Consider the following 14,893-nt stretch of genomic DNA (forward strand, 5'->3'; position numbering starts at 1 on the left):
TGTGAATACATACAAGGAATTTCACTCTGGTTTTTCATTGTGCTTAATGTACTTACATAGTAGTGGTATGTTTTTGCCCTTTGTTGTGAACATCTCTGTACATCTCATGTGGATTAATTGAAGACTGTTATTTTGGGGAATATAGGTTGGTATTTCTAGGGTTATATTTCTTATTTTTGTTATGTTCCTGCTTTGAGCAAACTAGTGCTTCCTTATAACTCTTACAGCTCTGTTTAAACACATTTGTTTCTAACATATGTCAAACGTGCGTGATGACGATAACTCTGTTTCAATAATGCACTACCACACTGGAGCATATAAGCCCCACCCTCGCTGTTGCAGAGAGGAGCAGCTCACTGTTCTGTCCTGTCTATTGCCCTGTGTCCAATATCTGTTATATAGTTAGTCTGTGTACTTCTGTGTTTTACCCATGTCTGCTATGAGTCTGTTTTCATTGTTGGTGTTAGTTGTGTTGTGATCTGTCTGCTTGTGTCTGAGTTAGTTTGTTTGTTGTTTCTGATCGGCTACATCTTGTGATATAACCTGTGTTGTGTCTGTTACCCCAGTAATCCCTCTGCATGTCAGTCTCTCTGTTTTCCCCTGCTCTCTCTCTGCCTGCCTGTGTCTCGTTAGTCTCATGTCTGTCACCTGTGTTGCTCTCGCCCTGCTCGTTAGTCCCCGTGTTTATATACCTGGTGTTTCTGTTTAGTGTTTGTCTGGTCATTGCGGTGTTCTGTTGTGTGTATATGCTCTGTCTCTTGTTGTCATGTTTAGCCTGCCTTATTAGTCGGGTCACCCTGTTTCCCTGGATTTTGGATTTCTGTTGGATCACCTTGTTTTTGGACTCTGTTTGTCAGCCACTCAAATGTAAGTGTTTTAACACTTTATTTAAAACAAACAAAGACATGCTATATAACATTAAACATTACAATAAGCTATTATTCCATTTTATATCCCTGATTCTAAATTGTGACTAAAGTGTATTTATAAAGAGGCAGAGTCGATGGTTATAATGGAACATGGTGGGAGATTCTTGGTGTACAGTGGTATATTACTATTAGTTATAAAACATTAAATCAAAAGGTCATAATGACTTATTAACTTTGCTATAGCGCCTAATGCATGTTTGTAAGTGATTATAACAACTGTTATGATGTCTTATGGAAGCATTATATTGTGTTATAAATATGTGCATAAGAAAGTGTTACCAAATTTACTTTTCCATGACATTCCAATATTCTGATATGCACCTGTATTTAGGAGGGAAAATGATCTCAAACTTGTCGAAAGTGCTTTGGTTATATGCAGCTGTAACCCAGCAGGTATTTTAGTCTGTGAACCCTACAGGGATTCAGCCAATGTAAAATAATTCCTCTTGACTTTTGCTGCTATGTTATGTTCTCTGTGCCTAAGGGAAAAAACTTAAATTGCTCAGTTGGATGAAAATCTAGTTTAACCTCCCATCCTTGTTTTCATCAAACTAATATATTTTTTTTAAAATACAGCTGGTTTTGAAAGTATTTAGGTGACCTTAGGTTATGGCATTTACTCAACACTTTAAAGGCCTGTGCAGTCTTTGTGTTCCAGCAATAAAGAAAATGGGGAAAAGAGAAAAATACCTCAACTTAAGTCACAAAGTACGATTATATATAGAGATAGACTATCATTCCATCAGCTGGTGACACAATCTAAAGTCTGGCCATGTACTTCTTCTCTCCTTTCCTCTCTTACAACCCGGCACAGTGCATTAAAAGGAGAGTTTTGGATGGGTGAAAGAGAAACAGAGACAGTCTAAATGAAAGTAGAGTCCTTTAGAGGGGGAATAATAAAAGAGAGTGGGAGGACAGAGAGTATAAACAAGTGAGCAGGCAGAGAGAGTGAGAGAGAGCAGAGAGAATGGGTCATTTTAGCTTGTGGTGCCACACCGGGAATCAATATTTAATTTCTTTGTCTGCTATGATAAGGATAGAGTGAAATCATTTTGAGATCTCAGTTTACCACTCAATACCACTTAATCTACGAAATCATATGTGGTACACATTGGACTGGGACATATAGTTGAGACTATTCTTACTTGAAAGAGGCTATGTTAGAGTTAAGAAAAAAAAAACATTTTTAAAATAATAAGACAAAATCCATGCAGGCCCACAGGGTGAGACAAGAACACATGGATGAGCAACCTCACAAAACAATCTCTGAAAGAATCCATGTTTTATTTCCCTTCCTTCATCTTTGTTAACATCCTATTTTCATGATCATAGTGGAATGACATCATTCCTCCCATTGTCCACAGAAAATATGTGGCCTTAACATTTTGTACACTCAGCATATGTCAGCATTATGACACATCGCATAAGGAGGGTGACAGAGAGTGGCAGTGTATTGTAATCAGAATTCAACCCACAGCAACATAAGTGCCAAATGACAAAAACAACTTTGCATTATGTGTGTGATGATAATAATAATTCCGTTCTGGAACGTGGTCTTTGGAAAAGCCATTTGCAGCTGTTGAACAGAAGAGCATGTCCCAGCCATCTAGAAATGAGTGACTGGGATATTAAAGAGATAAAGTGATAGAGGGAGGGAGAATAGGAGAGAGAGTCTCATAGACACAGAAGGAGTGGACCCATCTACAATTAGTGTTTTTCTCTCTCTTAATTGCTTTTACCTGACCTGAAAGGAAAACAAGTCAAGGAAAGATGATATAGTTCATATAGAGTTAAGATAAAACCACCATTCTGCTAAAACAATGTGACTCAAGATAAAAGATCAGATGGAAATCAGATGGCCCAAATTGTGGACTCCCAAATGAGCAATTTGAATGTGCAGTTGTTTGTATGCCAAATCAGTTTTGTGCAGTATAAACAATGGTCAACTTTGAAAACAAAATGTCTGTATTTTTAATCACTTTTTCCCACTGTGATTACACCAAGATCATGGACTGATGCATCATCTTTCCCAACTACAAACGGTTTACCCTGAACAAACTTATAAATGTATAAATAAAAACAATTTTGTTTTTGCTCCCATTCATCATGAGCTGAACTCAAAGATCTAAGACTTTCTCTATGTACACAAAATGCCTTTTTCTCTCAAATATTGTTCACAAATCTGTCAAAATCTGTGTTAGTGAGCACTTCTCCTTTGCCAAAATAATCCATCCACCTCACAGGTGTACCATATGAAGATTCTGATCTGCACAGGTGTGCCTTAGACTGGCCACAATAAAAGGCCACTCAAAAAATGTGCAGTTCCATCACACAGCACAATAACACAGATGTCGCAAGTTTTGAGGGAGTGTGCAATTGGCATGCTGACTGCTGGAATGTCCACCAGAGCTGTTGCCCGTGAATTGAGTGTTCATTTCTCTACCATAAGCCGTCTCCAAAGACTTTTCAGAGAATTTGGCAGTACATCCAACCGGCCTCACAACTGCCCATGTGTAACCACACCAGCCCAGGACCTCCACATCCAGCATCTTCCCCTCCAAGATCATCTGAGACCAGCCACCTGGACAGCTGCTGTAACAACCGGTTTGCATAGCCAAAGAATTTTTGCACAAACTGTCAGAAACCGTCTCAGGGAAGCTCGTCTGCATGCTCGTCGTCCTCATCGGGGTCTCGACCTGTCTGCAACTTCGCACGGCCATTGAAGAGGAGTGGACCAATATTCCACAGGACACAATCAACAACCTGAACAACTCTATGCGAAGGAGATGTGTTGCACTGTGTGAGGCAAATGGTGGGACACCCCCAATACAGTGAAACTGCACATTTTCGAGTGGCCTTTTATTGTGGCCAGCCTAAGGCACACCTGTGCAATACTCATGCTGTCTGACCAGCATCTTGATATGCCACACCTGAGAGGTGGATGGATTATCTCGCCAAAGGAGAAGTGCTCAATAACACAGATTTTGACAGATTTGTGAACAATGTTTGAGAGTAATAGGCCTTTTGTGCACATAGAGAAAGTCAGTTCAGCTAATGAAGAATGGGGGCAAAAACAAAAGTGTTGCATTTATAATTTTGTTCACTGTCTAGAAATGTATCATAACATTTGACTTTGAAACTGATCAATGATTCACTGACACGCGTTGGGGTCACACTAACAAATTAACAAATATTTGCATATATGTGCAGTTATATTAAAAAGCGTGATTAATGTTTCGTTGCCCAATGCATGCAAATAGGGGTGGACAAACTGCCAGAGGACCAAGTGTGAGCCTGCTCTGGCCAGTATATATTAGTTAGATTTGACTATTTGTATAGGTCAAATATGGGCCCAATATGGGCTGAGAATCAACTCCAGTTAGATGCATAGTCATTGATATAGGTTAGTTGCTATGCAACCGGCAGCACATATAAAAGCAACAGCCGGTAGCTCCTTCAAACTTCGCTACACTTTTGTTTTTCATCTATTTTTTTTCCAGCTTTATTGCTGAAACATTTCAGCAATAAAGCTTTCAGATTCAAAAAAAATGCACTCCGGAATGTTCTGGGTGTACATGTATGTATGATTCAGGACAATGTTGGGCCAAGCCATGCTGGCTAACTTGGCAGTGGATGCAAACAGTCAAACAAAGTATACATCTAATTTTCCCTTTTGAAATAATATAACTTTTTCACAGCGTTCAAACAATCTGACTTCACACAGTTAGTAATAACAGTAATGATTTCTCTGCTCTATTCAAGTTTCATTATAGTGTGACAGTGAGCCAGCATGCACAGTACAAGATTGAAGTAGCTAAATAGAATTCAGTCATCATTCATTTTATCACATATTTGTACAATGTTTTTTCCGCTCACAGTAAAGAAATGCTCTGTGATTTTTGCTGAGTGGGTTATGGTAAATACTCTGTATTTTTATAGCCCCCTTCTAGTCTTTGCGACCACTCAAGGCGCTTTACACTACTGTCACATTCACCAATTCACACACATCCATACACTGATGGCAGAGGCTAAGGTGCCAACTGCACATCAGAACGGGCTTCAATTTGGGGTTCAGTGTCTTGCCCAAGGACACTTCGGCATGCAAACTGGGGAAGCCGGGGACCGAAACCAGGACCTTCCGAATAGTGGACAACCCCTCTACCCTCTAAGCCGCAGCCTGGTTAAACAGAGAAACAGTGCACGTATCAAATATGTATGATCAACCCTAGTTAAGAGCAATTTTGTACATCCCAAAGCCACTATCTGTTATATACAAATTTGACTGTAATCTGTATTTAATTAATTTAGGGGCCTTCTAGTAGAAGTACAAATTAATCTTAAGAAGGTTCTGCCTATGTGACTACACCAGCCTCCACCAAGTACAAATAGTAAGTCTTCCATGGCCTCTGCAGACCAGGCAAGCTACAAACTACTATTGGAGGAATGCATCACACCACAGCGCCAGAGGAATATCACAGCCACAAATAATGACAGTGCTCGTTCTTCACCTAACACACATTTTCATATGCTTTCCTCTACTCATGTCCTGTCGTTGTGATATGAAACTGTGATGGAAGGGCCATCATGACGAAGTCACAAAATGCCTTCCCTGACAATACTGGCAATGGTAATTCAAACACATTGCAGACAGCGTACTATTTCAAACATTATGCCAAGTGTGCTGTTGAACAATCTTGGATGGCTGCACGGCCATAAAGTCAGAGACTCATTCTGATGATTTACTTTGAGCTTCTTTTTCATGGGTTTTATGTGGGAAAACATATAAATTAGACATATAAATGAGACTTTCTTGCATATTCCCTAATGCAGATGATGTTCCTATTTACCATTTACAGCGTGATTCTGAAGCCAGACTATTGTCATCCCTTCTTCGTGTTTGAAAGCCTGACATGGTGTCATAATTCAATTAAAATATCAGCCGTTATTTTTCCAGTCAGCACATACTCTAAGATCGAGTACAAGAGGACGATTTGTCACAGTGAATACAAATTGTGTTCAAAATCCAACATATTGGAAGCATGCAAAGATCTATGGCATTTCAGATACACTGTGTGGATGATTTAGATTATGCATGGTTATTGTTCTGGGGCAATTATATTACATATATAATTATATGTGATATTTTAGAATTGTTTCAGGTGGAAGAGGTTTGAGAATTCAGACCAGACCAGTGTGTACATGCAAAAATGTCTTGTCTCATCTTTATAGTGTGTTCTGGGTCCCACGGACACCATGATATGTTCTATTCTGGTATCCAGTTAATTGGATATGAGGTGTCATTACCAAAAATTTTTAATATGGATCGTGCATGATGGCAACATAACCTACATAAAAACTGAGCAACTCCATTCACTGATGAAGCCTTTCAAAAATTACAAAATTGTTGTTATTCATCTGTTTTTGGGGGGTGACTGATGAACCATACATAACATGAAGCAAGTGAGTGATAGATATCATTTGTTTTAAAAAAAAATGTATGTTGTTGTTTTATTTCAACATGTTGCCCTGCGATGGACTGGTGACCTGTCCAGAGTGTACCCGGCCTTTCGCCGGGTAGAAGCGGTAGAAGATGGATGGATGGATGGATGGCACGGGAAATGAGAATCGACAGTGCAGTACTATATATACGTCGGCAATGTTGAGGGAACTCTGCACTCTATATTTGTAATGCCCCAAAGTTGCCCTGTTTCTCAGTTTGAACCAGGCACTGAAAAAAAAACACACTTCTGCTCTAATCAGCCTTGACTCACTTGAAGGGATTACAGCTACGCCTTTTTATTCCTGAAAGGATTCAGCATCAGAATACTGTCAGCCTGCTGGACTCTATTGATGTCAATATGGTCGAGACAGGTGGGTGTGGGAGAGACAGAGTCAAACACAGAGATGAGTCAGACAGAAACACCAAGAAACAGGCGTTTATTTGAGAAAATACTAATATATTAATTTGTTCCTCAAAATGCACAGGTTAAATTTGTCACAATAGGGATGTACTGTGTTGTGTATCTACAAGAGACACTTATGTATAGGTACCAAATTCAGCTCTTGATTCATACTGAAAAAATTAAAGCCAGCATTGAGGCGGCTGGGAATGTGTTTCTTCAATATTTCTTTCTTCAATATTTCTTCCATCACCAGTATTGACTTAAAGTATGTGTGTTCATTCCACTGGTGGTTGGAAAACCTCTCTACTTGAATCAATCAGCTGTGAATGGGTTAGTATCCTGGATGACATAAGATTGTGTATACATCTACAAATACATGCTCCAGACCTATTAAACCTTTTGTCAATACAGCAAAGTAATTGCCTCACAAATTGTCATTTTCATCATGTAAGCATATTTGACGAGGGTTACATGAGTCAACAGAATGTAGTATCTTGGCCAAACAGTCACGATTATTAGATTTGAATTACACTGGATTATTAAAAGTCCCTGAAAACTTGGTTTTGAACTATAGGTTTTGCTGTATAAAATCAATATAAATCAAATGTATAAATAGGCAGCTGCCAAAGTTGTTTGTAGAAAAAACTTAATTTGATTTTTATAAAGAGGTGAGCCTGCCCATTTTTAACCAGTGAGAAAAACAAGGGTGAAAACTAAAATGACAATCTTGTAAACGGTTCTTAATTTGGCAGGTTAATCATGTTTGTTTAGGAACCAGGCGGACCAACATTACTCCCAACAACGTTTGTGAGGAATTTAACACTTCATGGACTGGAAAAACATCCTTGACAAAATATTTGGTAAAACCATTTAGTTTTATCAACTGTTTATTTCTAATCTACAGAGTTGGATAAGAGTATTTACATTAACTTAGTTCAATAAGAGAATAATTAGAATGTATGTGGCCTATAGTACAAACAAATACCTGACTAAATTAGCAGCATTCTCCATGAACAACATACAATAGGAGGCAGCATGGAGTCATGTCTGAAGACCTATTGACGGGACACATAATAGCATGTACTACAAACAATGTGTGTCCTGACACAGAGCTCAGAGGGGTTTAACAACACCACAGTAGCCAACTAAACTTATATAATGCACACAAAAACACGTACATCTGTACTCTCTCACGCACACAGACAAAGAAACATGTATTTGTAGATACAAACACACAGCTGCACAGGTTCATAGCCATTTCTTGGAGAGAGGGCAGATGAAGGATTAACCACTCTGGTCTTTTTTCAGTCTAACAATGTGCTGTCCACTGATGGCCATTTGTTTTCAAATGGAGGTACCTGCTACAAGCCACCCACACTCCGACTGGAGACTAGACACATACATCTCTGGAACAATACCCAATTAAAACACAAGCTCCTTTACAGTTGCGTCGTATTTTTCTAGCCACCAAAACTTCCCCCGTTTCTCTCTTTACCCCCTTGTTTCTCTTCCACTTGCCTTCTTATTGTACATCTACTCCCTATTGTCCCCACTCACAGTGTAAATACCCAACAAAAGAAATATCTAGTTGTATTATAATTGGTTCCCAAGCACCCATTCCAAAACTATCAGTGCAGCAGTATCTCCATTTGGAAGACAGGTCCTAGCAAAGTAAGATAAGTAGGAAGTATTACGGCAGTTGTGCAAACATGATTAACGACATGTTTCTAAATATTGGGAGGTAGGGAGCATGCTGGGGCAGCTCTGAGACTCTTGAGATGATGAATAGAGTGATAGAGTGCGCCAGAGATACAGCTGCCACCGAATGGACAATTAGGTACAAAGAGGTGAGATGAGACGGAAGGGTAAGTAAAAGTGAACACTGAGGAGTTCTTGGTTTGGTTAGTACAGCATTACTCTGTAGAGCTTTAATGATGCATCTGAACACTCTGCTGCTGGGACCATAAAGGTTCTGTACACAATACTAAAGTGGATATAACATTTGAGCTGCTATAAGAGAGTCTTCTACAAGGATGTGTCACAGCACCAAAAAGGTTCAGGATTTTGTAGTGATAAAAATCCAATGGTTTAAAGGTTCAGTGTGTAATATTTAGGAGGATCTATTGACAGAAATGCAATATAATATTCACAACTATCTTTTCAGTGGTGTATATATACCTTAGAATGAGCCATTTCTATTTACATACATTTTGGGTACCTCTTTCATGGACGTCACCATGTTGCGCCATTTTTCTACTGTACCACAAATGGACAAACTGCTCTACAGAGTGTGTTTCGTCACCACGTTGAATACATATGAAGAAGAAGAAGAAGTAGTAGCAGTAGTAGTAGTACTAGCAGTAGTCGTCTCATTTGTTAAAAGTAAGAAGAAAAGTGACATTTGGACAAATGGAGTACCACGCGAAGCCACCGTAGTTTCTCCTACGAGCTTGGAAAGGGTGGCTGACGGTGCATTCATTGGGTGGCGGACAGAGGTGGAAAGTAACAAATTACTCACATTAACGTAATTGAGTAGCTTTTGAAGTAGTTTTTTTTGAATGTGTAATTTTACTTTTACTTAAGTATGTTTTATTTAAAGTATTGTACTTTGCTACATTTTCAATCATATCCGTTACTGAGTAAAAAAAAAGTGCAAGGGAAAACGTGCGACCACTTTGGCATCAAGTGCAAGAGAATAACAGTTTTATGATGCAGTGTAAACTGTGAAAAAAAATGCTGTATTAAGTTCCTGCTAATGCAAACTCAACATTTCCTGCTGCTGCAGCTTCACAATAAAAGCATTTAGCTGGCGAGTTGACTTTTCACAATAAAAGCTGACCGCTGTCATATAGAGCGCTGCAATGCGTCAACACGACAAGACATCCGTCATTTTCAACAATTTTCTGACAGTGGACCAAATATAGCAGCGCAGTCTGCTGTTGGTAACCAACTCCTTTCACTTTCGCTGTTCGCAGACTCATGTTGTGTGCAGCATAAAGTCAGATCATGACTGCTCACATAATTGTGGAAAATACCAATAACTGCCCGACAATAGTTTGTTTAGCTGCCAAAGACTTTTGTGCCCTGTGTTATTAAAAGACATCTGCTGTTACCAACAGTAACTACAAGTGTCTCATGCACATTAATGGGCAGCTGCATAATAGCATCAAAACAGGTTAATTAATACCATTCAGAGTTACATTTACGATTAGGCTACAGATTTTAACCATTGTTCCTCAGTTAACTCCTTGGCTGCGGTCTGAGAGCATTTTCTAGTTAAGTAGGCCTATGTAGATTTATCATTATAGATTTAGGCCCATCATGTTTTTAAAGGAGTCTGTTCACATTGATATTAAGCGAATAAAAACGTTGATTTTGTGAAAGTTAAAAAATATTAAACAGTAATATGGCAATTGACAGTCCGGCCCCCACAGTGTCTGCTTAGAACAAATGTAGTCGAGGACCCCTGATGTAGAGGTCAGTTAAATAATAGCCTACTTCCATTGGTGATTAAAATAGTTAAAAAGTTCATAGTTTGGTAAGATGCTTTACTCCAAATAGCCAAAAAGACATCGGTGCATGACAATGTTTGTTGGCATTGTAAATAGGGATATGACTTCATATTCAGTGTAGTGTTTCCCGTTTTCCCAGTGCAGCGCGGCCTGCCATAGTAACCTATAATCTGTTCCGCCACAATTTTCCTAATAAGCGAAAACATTCTCAAACTTCTCATTAAATGTCGTTATTTTTTGCCACTGATTTGGCAAAGTATCTGTCAAACAAACTAATACTGGAAGCGCCATATAGCTTTATTCTGTTGTTTTAACATTTAGTTTGTCTGCGTGTTGTTTGTTTGCTCTGATAATGCTAATCCAAGACATCTTTGTAGTACTGTCCATGTTGATTCCACATTCCCACCTAAGAGCACACAAATACACCTGAAGTCTGAAGAACGACTTCACAACTAGGTAGATGGGATGAGGAGTATCTGAATGCACCGTAAGCAATTGGTTGCAATCTGCAACCCTCACCACTAGATGCCACTAAAACTCACACGCTGAACCTTTAACTTACAAAAATGTCTCTGTTTAACACAAAATATTGTTTACATAATTTAATCACTCATTGTTTCTGCAGCGGATGAGCCATTTTCTGGTTCTATGGAGGGAGACGAATGTATAAAGTGACTTTGACTCAGGTACAGACTACAACAGACCTAGTGTGTCATCAGAAGGGCCACACATGAGGGCAATAAACTTATACAAAAATAATTCTGGTTTATTTGAACTGGGGTCCTTTTTTTTTAATGTAATTCCCATCATTTCTATTGGCAATAATAACATTGTTGAGTTAGGGGACGTCTAAATTTTTTTCAGTGATCCGAATAGGTCTGGAATTGTGCTCATTGATGGCTGTTTCCCCAGTTGAAGGCAAAACTGAGCCAAGGGGTATGTTTCCATCTTCCTGCTTTATGCGCACACTGTAAGATGAAAAAAGGGCAAAGACTTGTAATTGACAAAAAATACTTGAAATATTTCATAAAAGCTTGGCTGAGTTGGAAAAGATTGTATATCAGTAGAAGCAGTATGCGACGCTGTGCAATTAGAACAGTTTTAGCATGTGATTTTAAGGTTCAGTGTGTAATATTTCTCTGTCATCATGGCGTTCTTCTTCTACTTGTATAATTCCGGTAGTTTAGACGCCCGTCACTACATTGAATATGTACAAAGAAGAAGAAGAAGAGGAAACAATAATATGCAGTCTCTGAGTAGTCCTCTGGTTTATTAGAAGTAAGAAGAGAAGTGACATTTGGACAAATGAACGAGCACATGTGTTATTTAGCACGGGAGTTGACAGCCTGCAGGTCTTTATACCATGAAGCCAGACTGGGACAGATACAAACAGCTGATGGTAGAAATCACGGATGTGGATTTTCCCAGATGGAAGGCTATAATGTGGGACATATTTTTTACATATGTTGTGCTGAAGTTGTCTGTTTCCTGCTGGACAGGTACTTAACTTAAGTTTGTCAGACCTTGCGTTTACAATGCCTTTGTAAAATTCATGTATTATGTGGTTTATAATGGACTGTGGTGCAGAAACAGTGAGCTTACATTGTCCCGTTATCTGTCAGTGGTCATACTTGATGCACTAGATTTGTGATTTTTGAGATGTTCTTTCTTTACTTTGGTATGTTAGTCCAGATGAACCAACACTCCCAAGTAGTAAAATACTGTTTTACAGGAGTATGAGACATCATGTAGCACTTCTTGATGTGGCTGTTGTTTATAACAAGTAACAATAATATTAAAAACATATGGTTTTACTGAATAATTATGTAAATATAATTTCTTAATATATCTGTCTAAAGAAACCTAATTTCTTGACTGGCAACTCTCTGCTATCTCATAGATGATGATCTATGTCCTGTCTCAGGCACCATAGCTATACCACTTGTTTGAATAAGGGAGGGCGGGTGCAATTCACAATACTCACCACTAGATGTCACTATAACTTACACACTTAACCTTTAAATGTGTACTGAAGCACCATTAAAGAAACAAACATCAGATCTTTGTAAAACAATGACGAGACTGTAACACTTAATTTTTGTTGCGCCCTCTTCTTCTGCAATGGTTTAATGACTGGAGAATTAGTGCCACAAACTATTTATCTCAATGCTCCCAACTCCTAATATTCACACTCGTGGATAGAAACACACACACACATTAGCAGTTTCTTTTGCCTAATTTCTGTAAATTCTGTTAAAATTTTGTATGAAATCTGGCTACTCAGGGCTTTGGAGTCATGATTAAGAATAGAATATCTTCCTATGACAGAGTCAGAAAAACAAATGGCAATTTCCTTAATTAACATGGCGTGTTAAAGTTGAAGCAAGAAGTTGGTCTGTAACTGTTATAGTTATTATTAAATAATTGTTCTCCAAAATGTCAGCTTTTCAGGAGCAAAGCCAGCATTCAGGCAGAACACTGTAAAACAGCAGGTGGGGTTGATACACCGTCAGTCGAATTGGGCATATGGAGAAATATATAGGCGATTATGCTCTGGGTAGCAAAATTTCGAATTGCAAAAGTGTCAAGTTGAGTGAGAAATTGTTCTCAGGCTATGAAGAGAAAGCCAGTCAGATTGAAGCAAGTACACAGGCTCCTGTAAGTTTCCTTTTTCCTACAGCACTATTTACAGCAGCACTAATGTCTCCTGGGTATTTATGACCAGCATGAAAATGATGTCTGAGCATAGGGTTTACATAAACCATATTCCTTTAAGAAGACAGTATTGGAGCTGCTGCTACAAGCATGAACGGCTTAACATGACGCCTGACAGAATGAATGAATTAGATAGAAAAGGCAGAGCAGTAGCAAAGAATATGCACACATTGTCAGAGTTTTTACCTTTTTCTGAGAAAGATATTTCATTAAAGAACATCAAAAGTTGAAGTTACTTTTTCGCTGTCTCCTTTTTTTCTCCCACTTTTATATGGCTTTGACAGACACTGGCTTTAGCTTCATTACAGCTTAATGTCACAGGTAGACTGAACCATTCCTACTAATTAGTTAGTTTATGGTAGAGCAGGGGAATAAATGGACATTGCGCTGTGCTATCTGTTCACCCGTGACCTCTTGTACCTGGCTGGGTGCCTGGCAGAAATATATGTATCTTCCCTGAGGATAGATGACTAACCGAAAGACACAAATAAAAATACTGTATAGCTTAATCTGAGGAGACAAAGAGAGAAGGCAGAGAAGATGTGAGAGAGAGATTTTAATGAGGAAAATGAGAGGGTGGGGAGATGCAGTGCTTGCTGCTGATGAAAGAGGAGATTAAGAAGTGATAGAAGGAGAGGGAGCAAGGTGGGGAGAAAGGGATGTAAAGAGAGGGATGTAGTGCTTAAGGGAGAAGGGGAAGAACAAAAAAAGGAGGAGGCGGCGGAGGAAGGAAGGAAATGAGAGAGAGTGACGATAAGGTATGTTTTTTTCAAAAGGCAAAAGTTTTCAAAGTTTAAAGAGATAGTGAAAGTTGGGAAGCAGATATCTGCGAGGGCTGAACATATTTGAAAAACACCCCCAGGTTGGAATAAAGACAGTTTGGGAGGCTGAATCATAGAACTGCTATACTTAATCAGCAGAATGGCCATTGCAGATTGTGTGTGCATGTGAAGTGTGGGAAGGGGTGAGAGTGAAGTTAGTTTTATTTAGATAGTGTCATCCTCCCCCTCTCACAGAACAGGTGACATGCTTAAAAGAATAGTCAGAGTCTCCTTATTTCCTGTGATTATGTTTTTCTCATTACTGTGTTAACTATCATGTCAATCTGTTACAGGGAGCAGGATGTGTACAGATAGTTGAATGAAAGCAGAGCGCAGGGAGAGTGTGAGAAGGAAAGGGAGCTGAAGAGATTAAGGTGGAGCAAAATTACAAAGATTGGTGGTAAAATAACCATGGTATGGGGGGTGGGGGTGTTTTTATGGGGGAGGCAACTGGCAAAATCTGGGTAAGAAAATGAGCGAACTGTCTCAACAGAAACTGTAGTAAAAACAAAAATACATGAGTATATATTATACTTTTATACCTTGTTTATATTGAATTACATTATTATAAATGACTAATAGAATTCTATAATATATTATTAAATTTTCCAGATTCTAGTTATCATTATAATTTTACTACATACTGTATCGTATCATAAAGCATAAAGATGTGGTAGAGGTCATATTATGCTTATTGTCAGGTTCAAAATCTTATTTAGGGGTTGTACCAGAACAGGTTTACATAGTTTAATTTTCAAAAAACACCATATTTTTGTCATACTGCACATTGCTGCAGCTCCTCTTTTCACCCTGTGTATTGAACACTTCATTTTAGCTATGGAGTGATGCATCTTACCTCTATAAGATCTTTGTTGGGAGTTGCACATGGACAATTCCTAGGTAAGGACTACTAGCCAATCAGAAGCAGAGTAGGGCGGGTTGTGAGAAGCCGGTAAACATGGCTGTATATGTTCCCCTTACCAGCTTAGCAACATGGACTGGAGCGAGAGTTT

The 14,893-nt window shown here is 38.8% G+C and overlaps 1 protein-coding gene and 1 long non-coding RNA gene across 2 annotated transcripts in view; one reads left to right on the forward strand and one right to left on the reverse strand.

Annotated features, from left to right (window-relative positions):
* LOC119901248 (inactive N-acetylated-alpha-linked acidic dipeptidase-like protein 2) overlaps nt 1–14,893 on the reverse strand; it is a 755,283-nt gene that overhangs the window by 167,599 nt on the left and 572,791 nt on the right. The window lies entirely within an intron of this gene.
* On the forward strand, nt 732–7,043 carry LOC119901251. The gene is made up of 2 exons (XR_005444152.1): nt 732–867; nt 6,482–7,043. It is a non-coding gene; the product is annotated as an uncharacterized LOC119901251 (long non-coding RNA).

The sequence above is a fragment of the Micropterus salmoides genome, unplaced genomic scaffold (assembly GCF_014851395.1).
Source record: "Micropterus salmoides isolate LMB-PRFRI ecotype aquatic unplaced genomic scaffold, ASM1485139v1 Ms_hic_scaffold_13, whole genome shotgun sequence".
Lineage (NCBI taxonomy): Eukaryota > Metazoa > Chordata > Actinopteri > Centrarchiformes > Centrarchidae > Micropterus > Micropterus salmoides.